General features: G+C 38.0%; 1 protein-coding gene across 1 annotated transcript in view; it reads left to right on the top strand.

Annotated features, from left to right (window-relative positions):
- The window catches only part of MACC1 (MET transcriptional regulator MACC1), a 108225-nt gene extending 86455 nt beyond the window's left edge, over positions 1-21770 (top strand). Inside the window, exon 7 of the mRNA XM_047753301.1 lies at positions 21403-21770. The gene's annotated coding sequence lies outside the window, so the exon portion shown is untranslated. The remainder of the gene's footprint in view (positions 1-21402) is intronic.
- The last annotated feature ends 2083 nt before the right edge of the window (positions 21771-23853 follow it).

Here is a 23853-nt window from a genome sequence, read left to right as displayed (position 1 = left end):
ATGCATGGCAATTTCAGAAGAGAGATCACATTTAGAGAGAGGAAGAAACATGAATAGTGGAGCACTGGCTCTTTCTATTTTCTAAGTGGAGATTTGAACTATATGTAGCAACATATTAATGTGTTTAGTTATTGTTGCATATGGATGCTTGCATGAACAATATATTCTATACTTTGTGTTTGAAATACTTGATAAGTAAAAATAAATTTAAAATTGAAACAAATAATCAAAAAGCCTAAACACCTATTTTTCTCATCAAGCAGAATCGTGCTTAAGTTCTTCATTAAGCAGAATCTCATAACACTTATGACTCTTATCTAAAAATATGCTGTCATTCAACATTAAGTGGTAAGGATGCTACCTTTAAAACAATTAGTTATTATGTATTACTGTATTGTAAAAGATAACTCACAAGCCATGAACTGAGTATGGCAGTGACTGAGAAACTTCCGTATTACTATTGTTTTCCTGGAAAACATTAAAATTGCATCAAATTACATAGTGTATGGATTGCCTCACATACAGGGAGGTATGTTGTAGTTAGAGAAGTCTGAGCTTAGGACCAGAAAACTAAGTTCTACCTCAGTTCTACCATTTAATGGTAGTTTAACCATAAGCAAGACAGTTACCTTCTTCGGGTCTTTACCTCTTCATCTGTAAAATGAAGACTTGAAATTCTTCTTGGCTCTGGATCCTCTCAGTAGGAGGGAAAGTAAATGTTAAGGAAGTAGGTTCTTAAGTCAGACTCTCATCTCTTCCTTGCAGGGTGCTTGTGAGGACTGAGTAAAATAATACAAGTTTATACCTTAGAAAACTGCTCAGCAAATGTGAGAAGTCTCAGCTTCTTTTATTACTGTGATAAAATAATGATTCTCTTTGCCCAGAACCATGGTAGGCTTGTGAAAGCTTATGATACCAAAGCTTTATTTTGGCTTATCTCATGTAAAGTGCTTTCACACTATTTTGTTGAATCCCAGGATTGAAAAGATTTATGTGCTCCAGCCCTGGGCCTTGAGGAGTTAAGAATGCAGTTGTAGAAGTTCCTGTTGTGGCTCAGTGGTAACGGACCCAACTAGTGTCCATGAAGACGCAGGTTCAATCCCTGCCCTCCCTCGGTGGGTTAAGGATCCGGTGTTGCTGTGAGCTGCAGTGTAGGTCACAGATGTGGCTCTGATCTGGTGTGGCTGTGGCTATTGCTGTGGCTGTGGCAGGCAGCTGCAGCTCTGATTTGACCACTAGCCTGGGAACTAACAATGCTGCAGGTGCAGCCCTAAAAAGACAAAAAAAAAAATGCAGTTGTGATATCATATGGTATTTGTCCTTCTCTTTCTGACTTACTTCACTCAGTATGAGAGTCTGCAGTTCCATCCATGTTGCTGCAAATGGCATGATTTTGTTCTTTTTATGGATGAGTAGTATTCCATTGTGTATATATACCACATCTTCCTAATCTAGTCATCTATCAATATCGCTTATATCTGGAATCTAATATATGGCACAAATGAACCTTTCCACAGAAAAGAAAATCAGGGACTTGGAGAATAGACTTGTGGTTGCCAAGGGGGAGGTGGGGAGGGAGTGGGATGGATTGGGAGCTTGAGGTTAATAGATGCAGACTATTGCCTTTGGAATAGATTAGCAAAGAGATCCTGCTATGTAGCACTGGGAACTATGTCTAGTCTCTTATTATGGAGCATGATAATGTGAGAAAATAGAATATACACATGTATGTGTAACTGGGTCACCATGCTGTACAGTAGGAAAAAAATTTGGATTTGGGTAATAACATTTAAAAAAATGAAAAAATTAAATTCAAAATAAAAAATGCAGTTGTATAAAGCACAGGAGATAATTAATAATTCATATTAGGCTCTGTTCAGTGAAGAGCTAGGTGGTGGGGTTCATAACCAACCTAAGAAGTCAGAGATGAGACATAGCCATGTTGGAGCTTGAGCTGGACAAAAATGATTCAGTGAATAACATGGAAACCTAGCTAAATCTCAGTGCCCATTGTTATCTTAGTCTCTTCTCAACCATTGTCAGTGCTGTTTAACAGACTAAAATAACAAAGTCCTGAGTGCTTTCATCACCAATAAGGAGAGTTTTGAGTTCTGGGAAGAATCTGACTTCATTATTTACAACTTGGGGCATGGATTGATAAATTCTTTATTAGGAAAGAAGGTTGTGCCAAAACTTACATTCCTCCACCCAGAAGTATGAATTCCATTCTATTCTAAATCTCAAATACCCTTTCCAAACATGCTATTTACTTTCTAATCCTCTCTGCCAGGAATCCTTCTACATACTCGTTACTGACCTCCCACTCAATAAGGCAATGGTCTTATGCTTCTTAGGTTGAACCAGAAGAGTAATTCAGCCTTCACAAAAGGAGGAAGTAAGCTAGGAGTAAAGGCTTACTGCCCACCATTGTTGTCTAGAATGGCCAGAGCCTTCCCCTCTAGAAGGAAGGCAGCATCTCTTGGCATGCTAGCTGTTAGGTCCTTAAAGGAATGAGACCTGGATGGTCTCTCTGGCTGACGATGCAATGTGGTGAACTACAATAAGCAAAGGTTCACAGGCAGGTGAATCTGAGTTGGTCTCTGTCTCCTACAAGCTAGTAGTTTATTTTGGCAAGCTCTTTGAGTCTATTTTCTTATTTATAAAGTAGGAAAACATAGATCTACCTTAGTGGACTATTGTAAGGATTAACAAGATAATTCATGTAAAACAGCCAAATAAAAAGGGTCATCTTGTATGTGGCACATGGAATTAAAAATATCCATATTCCCATCACCTTGCTCTTTCCTCTCTCTTGTTAAAATAAACAATAGTATTTCAAAACAGTGATATTTAAAGTTTTACTTTTATTCTCTAGAAATATAAAGAGGAAATTCACACCTCAAATAACTGAAATAAAAACCCAAGACTTCAGCTAGTCCAGAGAGAGAAGACTGCTCTGAGCGGAACAGTCACATGGTGTTCTTTTACACAGCCCAGCCTATTTAAAGAGGTGTGGCCTTTGTTTCCCCAGCCCAAAATGTTGTCACATTTATTAACATTTTGTTTGTGTGTGGATCACAACTTCCCTTTGCTACATATCCTCCCAACATCTAAGTTTTTGTTTTGCTTGTTGGGATGGTTATTCACATTCCTCATGTTATTTGGAGTGGAAGGAGTTTGAATGAAGAGGATTTTCATTGAGCTGAATCAGGTGATCTTAGAAATCTGATTTAGAATCCAAACTGAGTTAGTGTTTCCTTTTTAGTGCCATACCAATCATTTTATTCCCTTCAGCTGGCTCACTAATCCACAAAACTAATCAAATCTTTGAAATTCTTCCATCGCCTCTTTTGTGCTGCCTGTTACAACAAAGAACAAACAGTACTATTTTTGACTGAAAGGAAGCTACGCAGAACTGATAACTGACTTCTGTTTTTACATCATGATTCTCTCGGTATTTTTAGTAGGGCATTGGTCTCAGAAGAGCAATGCCTAGATATTGGCCCCAAGTACCTGATAGCCTTCCATTAGTGACAGCATTTCTGGAATTCATGTCTTTTCTTCTGTTATCCCTGGCTTAAAAAAAATATCCAGATCTCTTCCTGAAATGATCCTGATAAAACCGCATATGGCTAAGGAGAATAAGGACATAATTGTGTACTCTCTAATTTTATCAGCTAAAAGTAATGAAATGCTTTCTGCAAGAGAGTTTTCATTTGTTTTTTGTTTGTTTGTTTTTTGTTTTGTTTTGTCTTTTTGCCTTTTCTAGGGCTACTTCCTGCGGCATATGGAGGTTCCCAGGCTAGGGGTCTAATCGGAGTTGTAGCTACCAGCCTACACTACAGCCACAGCAATGCGGGATCCGAGCCGTGTCTGCAACCTACACCACAGCTCACGGCAATGCTGGATCCTTAACCCACTGAGCAAGGGCAGGGATCGAACCCCTAACCTCATGGTTCCTAGTTGGATTCGTTAACCACTGCGCCACTATGGGAACTCCTGCAAGAGATTTTCAGTTTTACCAATGCCTTCTTCTCTACAGAATTACCTTAATAACAGAAATAACTAAAGTTTATCAAGTAGTAATCTATGCCAGTCATTTCCACTAAGTACCTTAATGTGCGTAGTACCTACCTGTGAGGTGCAGGTGCTATTATCATATGTGCTTTAGCAATGAGGACACTGAAACAGAGAAGTTAAATAAATAGCTGTAGTCATATAGCTTGTAAAGTTAAGTGGTAGGCCTTGGAATCAAACTTGAGTCTTTGGATTTCCAACTCAAGCAGAACCACATTTGGAAAGTATTCTTATGAAAGGCTGACATTTGTCCAAGGATGCTCTTGTTCTCAGATGTCACTCAGATTGTGTGAACAAGATAGTTTTGAAAAGGGGACTCCATCCAGAGTCAGGCTCCATTTTGAACAGCCTTGCCTCAGCTCCAGTTACTGCAGTGTTTTTCATGTGCACTGAGGCTCCCAACTCTCTCTCAACATCAGATTGCTATTGGATTAGTGGTAAAGGCACAGATGATACTAAGTTAATGTTTGAATGCCTATTATAAGATTATTTTAGTAATTTATTATAAATTCTCCAATTGTATACTAGATGTGTTTGCTATCTTGATGCCCAGTTAATTTTTTTAAATATTCATTACTTTAGGAAGAATATGTATTTTCACTCTCTTTCAATGTGTATATTTCATCAGGTGTATAAAATGATACACAAAATGATGTTTGGGGGGAGGATGCTAAAAAAAGTACTAGAGAAGAAACTTAAATCACAGAAATGGAGAAATCAAAAAGGAGAGGGTGAATAAGAAATATTTGGAGGAAACTTACTTTTTTCCACTGCTAGGTAATAGGCAGTAAATAAAAGGGCATTTCCAGTTATAGCTCAGACGGAAATGAGTAGTGATATCATTCATCTCATAAATAAATTTCTAGTTAATGCTAAGAGAGAAGGTGACCATCACTGGGAACTTTTCTCCCCATGACTCAATGCAAGACATCCATCCTGGAGTCTTTCTAAGAGAAACACACATTAATGGAAAAAATGTCCTTTTTCTCAAATCTTATGTGGGAACTATCCTGGGGCATGGTGTTCTTCTGAGCCACCATTTCCTTCAATCAAGTTAGTTATCATTCATCCTTTCAACTGCGTGGATTCTAGTTTACCAGAGCACCTAGGAAGTCCCTATTTTCCTGATTTTCTTGCCTCAATGGCCTTATAGGTATCTATGTCATAAAACATCTATGCTAAGATTTTAAAATATAGCTTAAACCATAACTGCTTTCATATATAGATATCTGCCCCTGTGACTCTCTTTAAAAGCAAAAATTATGATTGGTATAGCTGAGGATACAATTTATTAATATTACCTAAGTATTTATTTTTCCTTTGAAAAGGTGTTGTCAAAATTCAGTACAATTAAGAAAGAAATATATGGTCACTGGTGATTTGAAATCTTTCACTAATATAAAACAGCTTTGGAGTTCACGTAGTGGCTCAGAGGAAATGAATCTGACTAGGAACCATGAGGTTGCAGGTTCGATTCCTGGCCTTCCTGGTTAAGGATCTGGCATTGCCATGAGCTGTGGCATAGGCCAGCAGCAACAGCTCCGATTAGACCCCTAGCCTGGGAACCTCCGTGTGCCACGGTGCAGCCCTAAAAGGACAAAAGACAAAAAAAAAAAAATAAACAGCCTTGTTTTTTTATGTCAAGAATCCTGCTGTGTAGCACTGGGAACTCTGTCTAGTCACTTGTGATGGAGTGTGATAATATGAGAAAACAGAAATGTATACATGTATGTGTAACTGGGTCACCATGCTGTACAGTAGAAAAATAAATAAATAAAAGGTAAAAAAAAAAGAATTCCAAATAAAGCAATACTATACGTATCTAGAATTATGGAATTATTCTACATATGTTTCATCTGTTTAGATAATAAAGTCCTATTCTCTCTATACCATTCCTTTCATGGTTTTAAAAATCACATTGTTTCTAAAATATTTTATAACTTTCCTACTAATATATACTAAGTAAATTCTAAACACAATTTAACTAGTTCTGAATGATGTAGGTTGCTCTGTATTCTAAAATTTATAAAAGTTTAAAAGCTTTTCTGGTATCTTTTTTTTTTTTCCTGTTGCCCGGCTTTTCATATTTCAGTTCTTGCTGGTAAACTAGGGCTTATCTGTCCGCTCACTTCTTTTTTCAAAGTTGCTGTTTCTAATCTTCTATAACCATAGAAACCAGATAATAGTTCTTGTCTGAACTTAGAGTTAACAGGCTCTAAGTTAGGTCTCTCTTTGTTTTTTGTTTTTTTTTTTTAACATTGATTTGCTTATTTGGAGACCTATTTAAATTGCATCCTAGACTCTAGTCAACATTCAAGATGGTTGATGTTTCCAGATGTGATATCTCTGATTCATTTAAGGAACTTAAGAGGTGAAGGTGGGACATCCAGGAAGACCAAACCACATGAGTAGAGGCAAGAATGGGTGTTGGGAGTGTGGTTATGTTTTGAAAACTGTTTAAAAGTTGTTTAGCAAGGCTGAAGCCTCAGCTGAAAGAATGTGGGATGTGGCAATAAGGGACAAGGAATGGAGCAATAGCTCTGGCAAAATAAGAGTTTCCTATATTTCATGCTAAGGAGTTTTAACTTCAACATTGAAGGGTAAGTAAGATGCCGCTAAAGTGTTTAGAGAAGGCAGCATCATGATCAGATTTGCATTTAGAAAGATTACTTTTGTGTCACTGTGAAAATGTTCCTATAAATGAGTATGGAAATCACATTTACATTAGGAATTGTATTGGCTGGCAGCATTTGTTTCAATAGCTGGCATAGTGGAGGAGGGTTGTGTTTAACTCTTCTTTTCAAAATATTTTTTTTTACATATCTAAAATATTAAAAAAATAGAAACAAGTTATAACTCAGTGATAGACTACCTCCTATAAGGAGTACAGAGAAAAATATTCTACATGGCTTCTTTAGAAATTTCCAGAGTCCTCTGTGTTTTTGATATCTGGTATATAGCAGTGAAGCCTGAATACAGCTCTAGAATGCCCTCCTTAATGTAAACATTCCATCTGAAAAAGAATGCAAAAGATGACATCTTTAGAAAGTTGAGTGAAATATCATGAAATACTAATTACCAATTATTAAAATTTTTCATCATTATTAACATGCATAGTAATCATTATCTTTTTTTTTTTTTTTTTTGTCCTTTTAGGGCCATGCCCATGGCACACAGAGGTTCCCAGGCTAGGGGTTGAATCGTAGCTGTAACTGCTGACGTATACCACAGCCACACCAACCAGGGGTGAGCAGCATCTGCGACCTACACCACAGCTCATGGCAATGCCGGATCCTTCACCCACTGAACAAGGCCAGGGATCGAACCCACGTTCTCATGGATACTAGTCAGGTTCATTAACTGCTGAGCAATGAGAACTCTGGCAATCACTATCTTAAGTGGTCATTATCTTAGGTGTCAATAGGACAAGTGGCTTGCTTAAGAAGAATATGGCAAAGATAAACAGACAAATAGATCTTCACTTAAAATTATGTAGTTAAGGAGTTGGTCATAAAAATGAGTTTTTCCCTTTGTACTAGTCAAAGTCAATAACCTCCAAATATACCAAATAGACTGCTCTAAGAAATTGAGAAATCTGAGTTGAGAATGGAACTCAGAGAAACCTTCTACATTATCATGAACATGGTAGTAATAATATGATGATGATGATGACAATGATGATAAAAGTGGTGATTATTATTCCCTCAAAGGATTTTTCTTTTCTGTTTTCGTCTTTTTAGGGCTGCACCTATAGCATATGGAAGTTCCCAGGCTAGGGGTTGAATCGGAGCTACAGCTGCCGGCCTACGTCATAGCCACAGCAACTCAGGATCTGAGGCCCATTGTGACCTATACCACAGCTCACAGCAACTCCGGATCCACAATCCACTGAGAAAGCCCAGGGATCAAAACCACATCCTCATGGATACTAGTCAGATTCGTTTCTGCTGCACCACAATGGGAACTCCCAAGAAAAATCATTTTAAAAATTTGTGGGAGGATCTAAATATATGAAGTTAATACCAACCTGCTTATTATTTAAGGAGTTAGATAAATCATTGAATCCTATCTTTTAATTTTGATGATTAGGAAACTGAGGCTCAGAAGATATAAAAGGCCACATAGTTGGATGCAGAAGCATTCTGCTTCACGTTCTTAAGAATTCAGTACACGTTTCTCATGTATTTAATGTCCCTTAAAACAAATGGCCTTTTGTGACTCAGTCCTAAAATCAATGAGGAAGGTAAGGGGCAATAAGATGGAACCTGTTTACCACCACTGAAATCTGTTCCCCCATTGATTGTTTCCTTGACTCTACTTGGTATCTCTGTGGATATCCTGAGGTAGCCATGTGTCACTTCTCAGAATTGCAGTGGATGTGGGCTTCTGCTAATCAACACTCCAGAGGGATGAAAGACATAGATAAAGCACCCAGGACCTCATATTTTTTTTGCTTCTGTGTTTCTTTAGATTAGTTCAGAATTTTGCCAATCAAATGCTGCAGTTTTGATCACCCAGTGGTATCAGTGTCCTGTGGCAATGTTCTAGGCTTAGATTTTATGAGTTTGGTGTATAATTGGACACAGAAATATCTATTTTTGCTCTTTGGGTGTATTATTTTATTATTCTGCTCATTTTCAACCTAGAATGAGAGTTTTCCTTTTGATTTATTATTAAACTATTCTAGTACAATAGAATCAGCTTGCTTTATTTTAGTAAGTTTACAGTGGTCTCTTTGCCTAACTAGGAAAATCCTGAGAAAATATCCAGGTAATCCAAAAGTATGACTAAAACTGCATGAATCTAAAAATTATGTGTCTAGGAGTCTGCTAAAAATGACTCCTATGGATAATGTGTGGCCATCCACAGTATGCACATGAGAGCACTTTTGATAGAAAATGTCCCCTATTCAAAATGTAGTATATTCCATATTATAAGCTGTAAAAAAACAAATGTTATACATGAGTATGAAAGCTTAATGGATTTTCTTAGGAATATAGTTTCATGAAATGCATGAATGGTGCGTATTGAACAAGCCTGTCTAGATGAGACAGGGAAAGCTGAATAAGCCTCATTCTAAACCATCAACATCTATGACCTTGGAACAAATCAATAGAATCTATTCAGCTTGTCTTTGGGAAATGGAGTTAATTCAACTTCTAATTCAAGTCAGTTAATATCTATGGATTTTGCACAATGTTCCAGGCCTGAAGGATGCAATAAATGGTTAACTTTCTTGTCCTCCAGTAGCTCACCATCTAGCTGGGAGATAGACTTGTAGACATTGAACCAAAATACAAATATGGTCTATGACCATCACAGAGGCAAAATTTTAAAGGGAAATGGATGATGCCCGAATGTTGGAAAAAAACGAGGAAATGGAAAGCTTCACAGAGGATGTGAAACTTAAATTAGATATTTAAGGAAAACTGACATTTTCCTTAATTTTTACAAAATGCTCAAAAATCCTATAAAGTCACATATCTTCTTTCTGGCTAATAAGATATTCCCAGTTTTCTAAATGTGAACTACTTTTATTGCTATAAAATTGATAAAGTAAACTGACTTTTAAAAATGTTATCATTCTGTTTTGTATGTATTTGTAAAGACTATAGTTGGGAGGAAATAGATGTTCAAATGGATTATTTAAGCCAAAAAAGATTATCGTTATCATTTAGTGGAAAACCAGAAGAGAACTGGCACTTCCATCTCTGCAAAGAAACACTTTGACATTTTCATTATCAAAACAAAACAAAAAAAAACAATAAGAGCAACAAAAAGTATCTCATTAAGGTTTCTTAAAGGATTATATATTTGTATACAGAAAGGGCATTTGACTAATTCTGTTGAGGTTCAGATATCAGATGATGACCAATGATTTGTTTCCTGGTTTGGGCTTTATAAAGGCAAACTTCTAACAATAAGAGTGGCTCAAAATTCAAATGGAGTGCCTTGTGAAATAAAGAGCTATCAGTTTTCATATGGAAGGAATCTTACCACTCAAATAAAGTTAGGTTCAGGGGTTACGGGCAAACGTGAACATTTCCTCAAGAAGCAATTTTGAACTGACTCAAATATTTAAGGCAAGAGAGTTCCATACCATTGAGTAAAAATAAAATGCTCAGCTGAGAGAGGAAAGTGAGCAATACCATTTCTATGTCTGAACCATTTAGAAATTTTATATTACCACAAAATGCATAAAAAGATAGGTTGAAAAACACTGACAAAACATTTCCCCTCTCCCATTATGAATGAAGAACCATCTGTAGAGCCAAAATGCCTGAGCAAATACAAAATGTTCTATCATGCAGTAGATGAAATGGATAGATGTGTATGAAGATTTCTTTGGCAAATACTACAAAATACATTTAAAATGTACATGAAACATCAGAGCTAGGTGTGAATTAACCTCTTCAGTACTTTAATTATAATCTTGCTTAACATCATAAGATTAGTGGTTGTTCAACATAAAGAGAAGCAAAAAAGCTGAACTCAAATTCCAGCCAGATTTTTCTGGGCATCATTTTTTAGGCCAATGAAAATTCAATGCTGAGTTGGATTTTTCTATTAATAGGGATTGATTTGATATTTACTAAGATTGGATGACTTCTAGTTTCTTCCTATCAACCAAAGGGAAAAGAGGACTTGTATTAGTTCTCATATTTTTTCCTCCCAGTCAAGTGGAAATAGGGGATTGTAACATTTGGAATGTTATTTCTTGCTGTCTGTTCACCCTCAAGAAAAGACTTCTCATATTTCCACACAGGGCTCTGACAGCATTTATTGACTAATACCTTTTTTTTTTTTTCTCTGAGCTTCAGAAATAATAGATTTAATGATAGTTGTAGAAGGGGCTTTATGAGGTTGGGCTATTTACAGTTCTGGATATTTGGTTTTGAGGAATACCTAAAGGTCTATGGTTCCTTTGCCAAAATGACTCTCCCCCACCTCTCACACTCTCAACTTTTGATCTTACATCCTATTTCTCTTGTTGAGGGCCTCCAGAAAATTGTCCTAAACTTTCACTCTCTCCACTTGTGGTCTCTCTTCATAGAGAAATATGTCTTCATCTTGACATGACTCTAGGTGGTAGTCATTTTCATTTTTTTTAATCTTCCTTACTAAAAATTGTAATTGACTTTAAAGTGGAATTGTTTCCTCTTTCTTGTGTGGTTCCCTGCACATAGCTGTCACTAAAGTAATATGTATATTATCAAAAGACATGAGGTAAGTTTGTTAGGAAATTGGTGAGAACTTTTTTTTTTTTTTGCTTTTTAGGGCCACACCCATGGCATAAGGAGGTTCGCAGGCTAGGGGTCTAACTGGCGCTATAACTGCCGGCCTATACCAGAGCCACAGCAATGCCAGATCTGAGCGAGAACACTTTTTTTCAAACTGACATCATTTATTTTCTTTTTTCATGAATCGCTACACAGGTCAGTCAGAGGATGTCATAGTCAAAATAGATCTGCTTTTGATGAATTGTCATGTCCTAGCCTTAAATATAGTAAGAGAAACACGAGCTCAGTGACAGTATGGTTAGTAGCTTTATAGATCACCAAACAATTAGATTATCAGTCTCTTGATCAATGGAAATTCACCATTTTGTGGGGGATCATGCTGGATTGCCAGAGTTACACAAAGGAGAACAGCATTCTAGAGGCTTGTTTGTATCGTGATTTAAAAGCAAACAGTATATACTATTAACACAGAAAAGTCTTTTATATCTTCATATCTTCATATGAAATGAAAGAAATCATTTTACAAGATACTTTTTCTTTAAGTCAGTTTGATAGTTTTCTTCCTTGGGTCACATGTTGGCCAGCTTATTTCACAAACACTGCTGGGAAAATAATTGATAACGTGAAGATAACAGTGAAATTGTGGATTCAGTATTTATTAATTTGGGACATCACAATGACTAAATGATAAACCAGGCTCAACTCATAGTTCTTGGTGTTTGGAGGAGTGGCTAGTGAAAGAGGGAAGCAGAGAGAGGTAATATATGCTTTCCTTTCCATGTGACCTTTCCCTTTCATTGTCTCATTCTTGTTAGATAATTAAATTGAACTATAATATAGAAACTGAACCCATGGTAATACATATCAGAAAATAATTCTTTCTGAGGATAATGATAACTGGAAAGGGAAAGGAAGTTGAAGTAGTGTTATGGGGTGTACCTTGGTATGAGTGGTGAGTAGGTATATTTACAGGTAGTAGATAAAAATTGAGTGGTTTGTGTATTGAACTGTACTTTATTCCTTTTTTTTTTAAAGAAGAATATAATGATTAAAGGTATTAGGCAGTAATAAGAAAATAACCAAACATTAAACCAGTTTGACTACACTAGATAGATTAATATAGTAGACAAGTGTAAAGAAGAGTTGAGAATGTTGTTTCATGCTATGTTCTTAGAGTCTTAAATTCTGTGATGAGGAAACAAAACCTTATTCCCTATATCTGAGGTCATTTTTATCAATTCCATTCCTTGGTACTTAATCTTAACCCCACTGGAGTAATCTGATGACTACATTTTTGATTTGGGATCTTCTGGAAAGCAGGTTGTTATTCCTATGGAAGGACACTCTCTAATGGGCATGATTCCTGAGTGGAGAGTCAGAATCATTGACCTCCACCTCACTCTAGGCAAGAGTGGGTCCAGAGGGTCCTCCAAGAGATTCCATGATCTTTGGTAGCTTGTTTTAAGATGAACCAAGTCTGGAGAATTAAAGGCTTAGAGGAGAAGATAAAAGGGAATGGAGGAGTTCCCTTGTGGCTCAGCTCATTAAGGATCTGGTATGTCATTGCAGTGGCTCAGGTGCCTGCTGTGGCATGGGTTTGATCTCTGGCTAGGGAACTTTCACATGCCACATGCATGGCCAAAAACATGGGGTGGGATGGGAAGAAGTACCTCCTGGGCAGGTTCCTTGGCAGAGGAACATGGCAGAGCATGCAGGGCTATGGGGAGTATTTCTGCATATAATGGCCTTTTCACGCCTTCTCCTCTCAGAACATGTGAACTTGTTTTTCTGAGATAGTTTCAGCATATAGTAGACATTTACTAAAGTTGTTTGAATGAATGAATGAAGACTAAATAATCCCCTTGAAAGTGATGGAATTTTTCTCCAAGAATTATTTGTTGTTTTGGTTTTTACTGGCAAGATTGTTCAAAAATTGTGATCATTCCAATATATTGTATTTCCTTGCTAAAATATGTCTTCAGTGCCAGATGTAGCAAGAATCTAACAACAGGTGTTATTGACAGGGGTGTATGTGTGGAATAAACACTGAACTAAATAGTCATAAACTGCATCCCAATTTCAGAACTATTAAAAACTGAAAAATAATGCATCTTAGAAATGAGAGGATGAGAATGCTTAAGTTATCTTCCCCAACCCTTTCTTAAAGACCTGTATCACGTATCCATGACACACCTTTCTTTCTCTAACGTCTTCCTCGGCTCTCAGGGTCAGCCGTAGATGTCTTTATTACTGCAGACTCCATGGGAATATCTAGTAGATCAAAATCTGAGGGAGAAAAAAGGTCACCACACACTTGCTCTGCACAATTTACAGGAAATTGAATGCTATCCCAGATCTTACACCTTAAAAAAAAAAAGAAAGAAAAACTGTAATTGAGAAACAAAAACTTGGAAGTCCCCTCCTCTAAGATTTTATTCTTGGCAAGACAATTCCAAGATTATTGTTATTTGCTTGAAAATTTTTCTGCACATGCACTTCCAGTAAAACCTTTCAAAACATAAACAGTCGGTTTTGACTTCACCTTACTTGTCCTTATATAGATTTCCCACTGTAAATTTACCCTTCTGTGTTTATATTGGAGGCTTTTCACTATTCATTTCCTCAGCTTCTTCAGGGCCTTGGCTTAGCATACTGAGATTTAATAAGTTTATTTAATAGCAATAATATAATATTATAATTATATGTGATATAATTTCAATATATATAAATATAAACTTGCTTTATAATTTAAAAAATACCTCATACACTATTTAATGTGGACAGGGCAGCTATTATTAATTCTAAAGGTGAATTAATAAGTGAATATTAAATAAGCAACTTGCCTCAAATCACAGATGTTAGATGGCAGCTAAGAAATTAGAACTAAAGAATGGCAAAGCTCTGACTAGTGCATGGGAAAACCTTCCTGCTCTTTCTTATTCCCTTGGCTATTAGTTTTCTTTGTGATTGATTATTATTATTATTTTTTTAATTCTTCATTTTCTTTTCTTTTCTTTTTTTTTTTGTCTTTTCTAGGGCTGTTTCCCACGGCATATGGAGGTTCCCAGGCTAGGGGTCTAATCAGAGCTGTAGCTACCGGCCTACGCCAGAGCCACAGCAATGGGAGATCCGAGCCACGTCTGCGACCTACACCACAGCACACAGCAACACCAGATCCTTAACCCACTGAGCAAGGCCAGTGATTGAACCTGCAACCTCATGTTTCCTAGTCGGATTCGTTAACCACTGTGCCATGAGAGGAACTCCTGTGATTGATTATTAAAGGAACCATCTGATTAGATAAAACAAGTGCATCTTACCGCTCTAGTTAATGTTGAATGAATCACCATACTCAGTCAATCATCAGTTCAGGTTATTCCTAATTTCCTCCAAACCATCTATTGAATCAAACTGCTTTATTTACAGGACCCAATCATAATTTATGCCATCATCTCTCTGCTTAGACATTAGCAGTAGTTACCTAACCCACCCCCTTATTTCCACCCTCTCCTCTCCTCTAATGTTCCCATCATTCTCTGTGCACCCCCATTAAAACTGCTGCAATGATTCTCTTTGTTTTTGAGATAAAGATCCCCTATCTCTTTTGCCCTGCCCAGGATTTGGCCCCTTCAGATCTCTCTGGAATCATTTACCCCTGTTTTCTGTTTTGTTCCAAATTGTCCAGTCTCACTGACCTCTTTTCAGTTACTCAAACAAGCCTGCTCCTTCCCAACCCACATGCTATTACCTCCGCCTGGTGAATCTACTCTCTCCCTCTGTCACCTAGTTAACCCTCTCTCTCCCTTCAATTCTCAGTTCAAACACCATTTTTCATATAAACCTCTGACTTCCCTGTCATATCATTTCCTCCTTTAGGCCTTAATGCCTTTCCCTTGGGGCGCTCATCACTGTGGTAGGTTTACTTTTATTTGATTAGCTGTTTGATCAGATGCTGAACGGGAAAAGTTAACAGTGGGTCTGTAACACATCCTTTCTACTTTAGAAATGCTGGAGATAGTTTTTCTTTTTAACTCCAAGCGTGCCTTCTTGAAAGTATTAACTGATGAAATTTACTAGCCCCTGATTACTGATTTAGGAATGCTTTTAACGAAATATACCTGCTCTTTTTTTGCCTACTTGTAAATGTATCTGTAATTTATGGATTTATGAACTGCAGCTGTGCTGATGAATGAACGTTAATCACATGGCTAGAAGTGGACTGCGAGATGATGAGATGTATAAACTGTGAGACTACAAACACTAAGAAGCTTCCCTTTGCTAATTAGAGCCATGCGAAATAAACTCCCTTCACTCCAGAACCAAAACACATAGTGCAGAAAACAAGGCTGCATCTGATGGGTTTAGGTCTGCCAGATATTGCTGTAGCACATTTGGCTGATGTTTCTCTCTAGTAATTTGTAAAGCTTGAGGCTGGGTAAAATTTATATTTCATGTGACTCGTACTGACAGCTCTGGCTTTTGTTATTACGTAAGTGAAACATCTATACTTCTTCCTCATTGTCTCATGAGCTTCATGAAAGCAGGAAAATAACTTTTATCTGTCAGCTAGTTCCTATTTTCTGACCTAATTTTTAGCACATAGTGTGATCATATTTGTGTGGGAGAGATTACTAGAGTACATCATGTCTGATTCTTCCTGCATCCATTGAAAAAAACATCCAACTTCCCACACAATTGGTGGTTAATTTCCTCTTGGTGGACTTTGAGAGAAAATAACAAACATAACTTCAAGATAGAGGCAGGCAGATCAGATGTAAATTGCCCACACCATTTTTCCCTCACTAGCAAATGCTGAAAACTTATGTTGGTATGGTTATCTGGAAAGATGGTGGAGCCTCTGTCATTTCTGGGTCCCGGATTAGTATGTAGAGAATAAGCAACCTCCCAGCCATGTTGGCTATATACTAAGTGCCAGATTTCTGATTCTGTGAAGCGCCTGAGATTTTACGGTTAGCCTGTTACATATATGTAATGTAGCTTATGCTGTCTGATGCATGAGTGAGCAGTCAGCAGGCAAAACCGGGTCTGAAAGCACTCTGCAGCACACAGCTTTCTTCTCTTCCCTTGAGTCTTCCATTCTCTCCCTTCCTTCCCCAAATACAAATTAGTGAGTGAGGAACAAGGGAGAGAGTCCACAGTTTCAAATGTACTGAAGAAATAAAACACTCACCTTAAACTGAGCTTCCAGGTTAACAATTTAGTGGCAATACCTCACTTCTCTGTACCTTGTCAGTGAAGTATTAGAAGGTGATCTGGACCAATTGGCCTTGAGGAAAATTTAAATCAGAGTAGGAGATTTTCATTTGTAACTAAAAGGTACCTCCTATGTTCTTGATCTCTGTCCTCACATGGAATTCAACTGTATACTTTATTGTGGGTCTCCAAAATTTCAGTATGCAAAAGAATCATCATAATAGTTTGGTAAAAATGTCCATTTTAAGCTTTCTATCCAAGAATCTATCAGATTTATGTGAGTCTGAGAGATTTTCATTTTAAATACCTCACCTTGGTTTTTTTGATTTATTCAGCTCTCAGACCTCACTTTGGTAAAACACTGCTATAAACAGTAGTTGTAAAAGATCAAATAATATAGGTCCTTTTTTCATTTATAGCAGTCGTTCTCAACCAGGGCTTCATATGAGAACCATATGGGGAGCTTTGAAAATAATATCAATTCACAGGGCATACCACAGACTAATTATATCTCATGATGGATATAAATGAATTTTATATCTTCAAGCTATGGCAAATTATTGCTTAGAAGGTCTCCTACTTACTGTGGCATTACTGGAAATTGGTAAACAGGCCACATGTCAATCAATAGCCCCCTGAGAACCACAGTGCAGAGTATCCTGGGATGAAGCCAAACAAATACCAATTTCTTAAAAGTTTAGAACCTGAAGAACAGGACCTCTTGGTAATACACTGACTTCATAGATCTTGGTGCCTTTACTTTTTTTTTTTGTCTTTTTTTTCCATTTCTTGGGCCACTCCCACGGCATATGGAGGTTCCCAGGCTAGGGGTCGAATCGGAGCCGTAGCCGCTGGCCTGTGCCAGAGCTACAGCAACACAGGATCCGAGCCACGTCCGTGACCCACACCACAGCTCATGGCAACACCGGATCCTTAACCCGCTGAGCAAGGCCGGGAATCGAACCCGCAACCTCATGGTTCCTAGTCGGATTCGTTAACCACTGAGCCACGACAGGATCTCCAGGTTCCTTTACTTTTAATTCCAACCCATTTGCCCCTCCCATGCCAAGCCTCTGTAGCAACAAGCAGACAGGTGGAGATTGAAAAGTGTGAGCCTTGTGCTCTCAGAGCCATAACTGATGGAGCTCCACATTGGGAAAAAGGTAGAAATCAGAGGTAGAGAACTTACTTTAACCTTTACTAAGCTTAATGTGATCTTGTTTTGGTGACAGGGTATGTGTAAGAACGAGGATAGAGGCCAAGATGAGCCCACCTGAGTGTGCTTGGTTTCTTTGGCTTTTCATGGGTGAAAAAGTAGTTGGAGTGGTGGGCTCACTTTTCCATCCCTGAAGATGAGAGGCCTGGGAACACCAGGGAAAAGAAAGACTACATGCCATGAGGGAGGACAAGCTGGCAGCTGCAACACAGCCAGCCCACATGGACGGAGAGTAAAATCCCTCCTGTGGGACTACTGCCATTTAGTGTTTCCCAGCAGCTGGATTTTAGCTGCAAGGAGCAGAACCCAGAAAATTATAGCTCGCCTATGCAGGCCCATCATAAAGAGAGAAAAGAGCAGATTGATACTCAAATCAGGCTTTTGATATAGCACCCCTGACGGACACTTAATATGGAAATGAAAAAAGCATTTAAGACAATTTAAGTACAATCCAAAGTTTCTTTATGGAACTTCAGTAACACCATCTTCACGTGTAAAAAGTTCAGCATCTCGGAGTTCCCGTCGTGGCGCAGTGGTTAACGAATCCGACTAGGAACCATGAGGTTGCGGGTTCGGTCCCTGCCCTTGCTCAGTGGGTTAACGATCCGGCGTTGCCCTGAGCTGTGGTGTAGGTTGCAGATGCGGCTCGGATCCCGCGTTGCTGTGGCTCTGGCGTAGGCCAGTGGCTACAGCTCCGATTCAACCCCTAGCCTGGGAACCTCCATATGCCGCCGGAGCGGCCCAAGAAATAGCAACAACATCAACAACAAAAAAGTTCAGCACCTCAATAGAGGGAGAAGATGTTTACTATTGGTTACTGAATTAGTAGGTTAGAAGAAAAAGTGAAGGACATATCGCAAAGTAAAATAAACAGGGATTTAAAAAAAGCAAGGAAAGATTAAGTGACATTAAGTAAATTGTCAAAAAACAGGAATTCCAGAAGAATAAAAAAGATTCTTATATATTAAGATAGGAAATAAGATGGAAAAACGTCTCTGAGATAAAAACACCCCAATGAAAAGGGCTTTCTAAGTTTAGTCAGGATTTATAGGAAAAAGACACATCCAAGCACAGTAAACAAAATCCCCAAATTTCAAGCATGAAGAGAACACATCAAGATTTCCATATAGAAAGAACAAGTGAATTACAAAGACAGGCACGTCAGACTGGAATTGGGCTTCTCATCTCTCATGCTAGACCGCAGTACAATAATGTTGACAGCAGAAAAGAATCACAGTAGAATAGTATCCACAAAATCACAACCCTGGCTGCACTTGAGAATCAGCTGGGGAGCTTCAGCAAATGCAGATACTAGGCTATACCCCAGATGAATTAAATCAGAACCTCTGGGGGGTGGAGCATGAAATTGGTAATTCTTTTTTTAGCTCCCTGGATATTTCTAATAAACAGCTAGCATTGCCTTGTGATCTATAGACTACTGGAAGAAAAATGAATGCAATCTAAAAACCCTATGCCCAGCCAATGTTATGTCCAGCCAGACCATGTGCCAAGGTGAAGAAATGATTACTTACAGATGTGCCTGTTTTTAGAAAGTAAACTAGTTACCTAATCTCAGGGAATAGTGAAGCTATCTACCCACAGAGCAGATAAATGAATAGTCAAGATGGAGAAGGACAGAGTATAGGACCAGTTGTGATAAGCAATGAGCCATGCTTGTAACCTGGTTACATCTGAATGGACAGTGATGGAGATAGTAGCTGAAAGCCTGCTAGTTTACAACAGGAGACCTTAACAAAGACTCTTGAAATAGAAGGGACAAATTGTGTGGGGTGATTCTAATGACAGTTGGAAACGCAAGTCTCCGGTTTCTTCAGTAAAGTTTGAAAGTTAGGTTAGACTCATGATGAGAGAAGAGTAGTAAAGGATTCCAAAAGTTTCCCCTCGTGTTCAAATGAAAACGGGTGGAGGAGGGAGGGCAAGAAAAAAGAAAAGATTATTCTAAAATTTTCATCTTTTATAGATTGGACATCACAGAGGAATAGAGAATTTTGGTGGAGGAAAGTGTTGATATATTGTTTACACGTATATTGACAGAGTATTTTAAGATAAGCATCAACGATACAAAGGTAGTCATAAATAGCATGGAAAAATAATATATAACCTTTGACGTTGGGAATAAAGAGCATTCTGTCCAAAGGAGTAAAACCTAAGTAAAAGGGCCTCTGCAGTCTCGCAATTTCCTTTCTTGGCTCTTCCTGTAGATGATATATCCCAAAGTACACTCTCTGCTTGTGCACTGAGACCCATCCCTTCTGGTCTATTCAAAGATATTCCTCCTCCAGAAATTTCCCTTTCTTTCCTACATTATCACTATTTCACCATCTCCTGGATCATTGATATCAGCACTAAAATATGCTATTGTTTTTATCCATATTTTAAAATAATGTCATTTCATTTCCCCTGTGAGTTGTAGTCTTATTTACACACTCTGAAATGCTTTCTCTTCTAAACTTTCTTTAATTTAATCAAATTTTCTACACTCTACCAGGGCACCAGAATTTTTGGACAAATTTCCATATCACTAAATCCAACATTCCATTCTCAGTCTACATTTTACTCAGTCTTTCAGCCACACTTAACACAGGTAATCCTACTCTTCACTTGATAATCTTTCTTCCCTTGTCTTTTGGAATGCCATACTATCTTAGTTTTCCTCCTCCCTTTTCTCCTCCTTCCCCACTCTTGAGCTGTCTCATTTGCTGGTTCCTTGTCTTTTCTCTGACAACATTATCCTGCATTACCCCCGGATTCAATTCTTTCACCTCTTTTCCACCTATCCACACAGTCTTGGTGAGCTCATCCCATCTAATCACTACTGATTCTCAAATTTCTATCCCTGGCCAAATATGGACTTGATATCCAAATGCCCACTTAACATCTCTACTTGGATATGTAACACACATCACAAATCAATATGTACAAAACTATTGACAGCCATGTCTCTATATAAAGCCTTCTCCATCTGACTTAATGACAACTCATCCTTTCAGCTGCTCTTGACAAATAACCCATTTGACCTTATTTCTTTTTTCTCTTTCCCTGGCTCAATAACACTGGTTCCTTAAAATTCATCAAAATTGTTACTCCTGTTCTCTTGGTTTCTTTTGCCTGGACATTTCCTCTTCCAGGACTACTCTTCCCTCAGATATCTACAAAGCTATCTCCATTATTAGTTTTTAGAGTTTGTTCAATTCAATTACATTAATTACCTTCTCTCTCTCTCTCTCTTTTTTTTTTTTTGTGACCCTTCCTTGAAATGCATAAGATCCCAGGCTAGGGATAGAACTAGCATCGTGGCAGCGACCCAAGCCACAGTAGTGACTACTCTATATCCTTAACCCACTGAGCCAGTAGGGAACTCAATTGCTTTCTTTTAAATAAGGCCTACCCTGAAGACCCTATTTAAAAATGATTCCTATCCCTGCATCACAACATTCTCAATCCCCCTTTCCCTACGCTATTTTCATAGCACTTACCACCAGGTAAAATACCACCGTATGACATATTGTATAATTTACAGTTTTGCTGTTTTTAGAATAGTCTGTAAAATGACTAATCCATACTGGAATGTGTTCTTTGGGGATCAAATTTGTAATTTTCTGATATAAAATCTGTTTATGTTTTTCATACCAGGATATCATTATGTAATGAATGCACCTGAAATCACGAAAGAGAAAATCATGGACCATCCCACTGACTAACTCAGATCTATGGCTTCGATGGATCAGGCAACTCTCCAAAAAAGACTGATGCATGGGAAGACCAAGTTGTCTTCTCTGAAGGAGCCCTGTTTGTTGCCTCAGGCTACTTGTAGTTTTCTTTGGCATGAGTCCTCCTCTGCGGGTTATTCAAAATACTACCAATTTTTCAAGGTAGAGATATTCTTCTTAGCCTCAAGTTTTGTGTTGGTTTTCTTAGTACTGTTGGGAAAATTACCTTTTCAAGATGTACTTTCTGGAGTTCCTGCTGTGGCACAATGGGATCAGCTGTGTCTCTGCAATGCTGGGATGCAGGTTCCATCCTCTGCTGGCACAGTGGGTTAAAGGATCCAGCATTACTGCAGCTTCAGCATAGGTTACAACTGTGGCTCGGATTGATTCCTGGCCTGGGAACTCCATATGCCACCAGGAAGCAAAAAAAAAAAAATACTCTCTGACAGAAGCCAAAATGACTCCAAGGCTCCTTGGTGTCTCTCACTTGTACCCTGTGTCCTATCCACACAGGAAGGGGATCACTTGTTTTCTCGGAAGGAGCCTTGTTTGCTGCCTCAGGCTACTTTTAGTTTTTTTGACATGAGTCACACACAAGTCCTTCATTGCCTAACTTCAGAGAACATATGCTCCTCATTTGGCTCGTTTTAGCCTCTCTTGACAGACCCCAGATTATGAAATGGTCTTCTGTCACCTCATCCCATTCTTTTTGGGAAGAAATTTCTTTAAAAACCCTCTCCCAATTTCCACACACTTCATGTTTTTATAGCCCCTTCATGGTGAATTTTCAGGGTCATATTACTGGTTCTCATTATTTTGAAATTTCCTCAGGTCTGCCCTTAATCTTAAATTCTTCTATGCATTTTATTATGGCATCCCAGAGAAAACTTTGTTTAATATCTTTTAATATGCATTTGTACACATATTTCATTTTTATGTACATTTATTTATATACAGTTGATGGAACTTGATATAAGCTTGCTAGGTTGTTTATATGGCTTACCTACTAAGAATCAGATCAGGGTAGGGGCATGATGCAGGGAGAGGAATGGGGTTAGTGGAAGATGGAAGACATTCAAGAAAAAAATGGAAAAAATAAAGTATTTACCTCAAATTTCCCAGTTTCTTATATGATTGCTTGTATAAGCTACTTATATGTGTATTAGTATGTGTATATTTGCACAATTAGGCCACCCAGTGTGGCTGTTCTCTTGCTCTCTACTGTATGTAGCCTTCTGACCAATGCCTGCTTCACCTGCACCAATCACATAACTGACCTTTCTACATACTTGCCCTAGGTTTCAGCTAGTGATTTTTCCAACCTTTATTTTTTATTGTTTTAATCTGTATTCTTTTTTGTTTTTATTATAGTTGATTTACAGTGTTCTGTCAATTTCTGTTGAACAGCAAAGTGACCCAGTTACACATATATTGTCTTCCATTGTGCTCCATCACAAGTTCCCTGCGCTATACAGCAGGACCTCACTAAATTCCTTATACACTCCAAATTATAGTTTGCATCTACTAATCCCAAACACCTGGTCTGTCCAACTCACTCCCCCTTGGCAACCACAAGTCTGTTCTCTATGTCCATTAGTTTGTTTCTTTTCTGTAGATAAGTTCATTTGTGCCATATTTTAGAGTCCACATGTAAATAATATCTTATGGTATTTGTCTTTCTCTTTCTGACTTACTTCACTTACAAGAATCTCTAGTTGCATCCTTGTTGCTGAAAAGGGCATTATTTTGTTCTATTTTATGGCTGAGGAGTATTCCATTGTGTATATATACCACATCTTCTTCATCCATTCATCTGTCAATGGACATTTAGGTTGTTTCCATGTCTTGGCTATCGTGAATAGTGCTGCAGTGAATGTGGGGTGCATGTATCTTTTTGAATGAAAGTTTTGTCTGGATGTATGCCCAGGAGTAGGATTGTTGAATCATATGGTAGTTCTATATTTAGTTTTCTGAGGTGCCTCCATACTGTTTTCTATAGTGGTTATAGCAATCTACATTCCTACCAACAGTGTAGGAGGGTTCCCTTTTCTCCTCACCCCCTCCAGAATTTCTTATATGTAGACTTATTAATGATAGCCATTCTGATTGGTTAGAGGTGGTACTTCACTGAAATTTTGATTTGTGTTTCTCTAATAACTAGCAGTGCTTAATCTCCAAAATATGCAAACAACTCATACAACTCAATAGCAAAAAGCAACCCAATTGAAAAATGGGCAGAAGTCCTAAATGGACATTTCTCCAAAGAAGACATACAGATTTTTCAAATCTTTAGAGCAGATCACCTCCACCTGATAGTTTATCAAAGGAGTGGTGATGGGCGTGCCCCTTGCTAGTTTCCTTGGTAATTAATGAG

Source organism: Phacochoerus africanus, chromosome 11 (genome assembly GCF_016906955.1).
Source record: "Phacochoerus africanus isolate WHEZ1 chromosome 11, ROS_Pafr_v1, whole genome shotgun sequence".
In the NCBI taxonomy this organism is placed as follows: Eukaryota; Metazoa; Chordata; class Mammalia; order Artiodactyla; family Suidae; genus Phacochoerus; species Phacochoerus africanus.
Note: the sequence above shows the minus strand (reverse complement) of the source record. Positions and strands in the feature narration are given on the sequence as shown.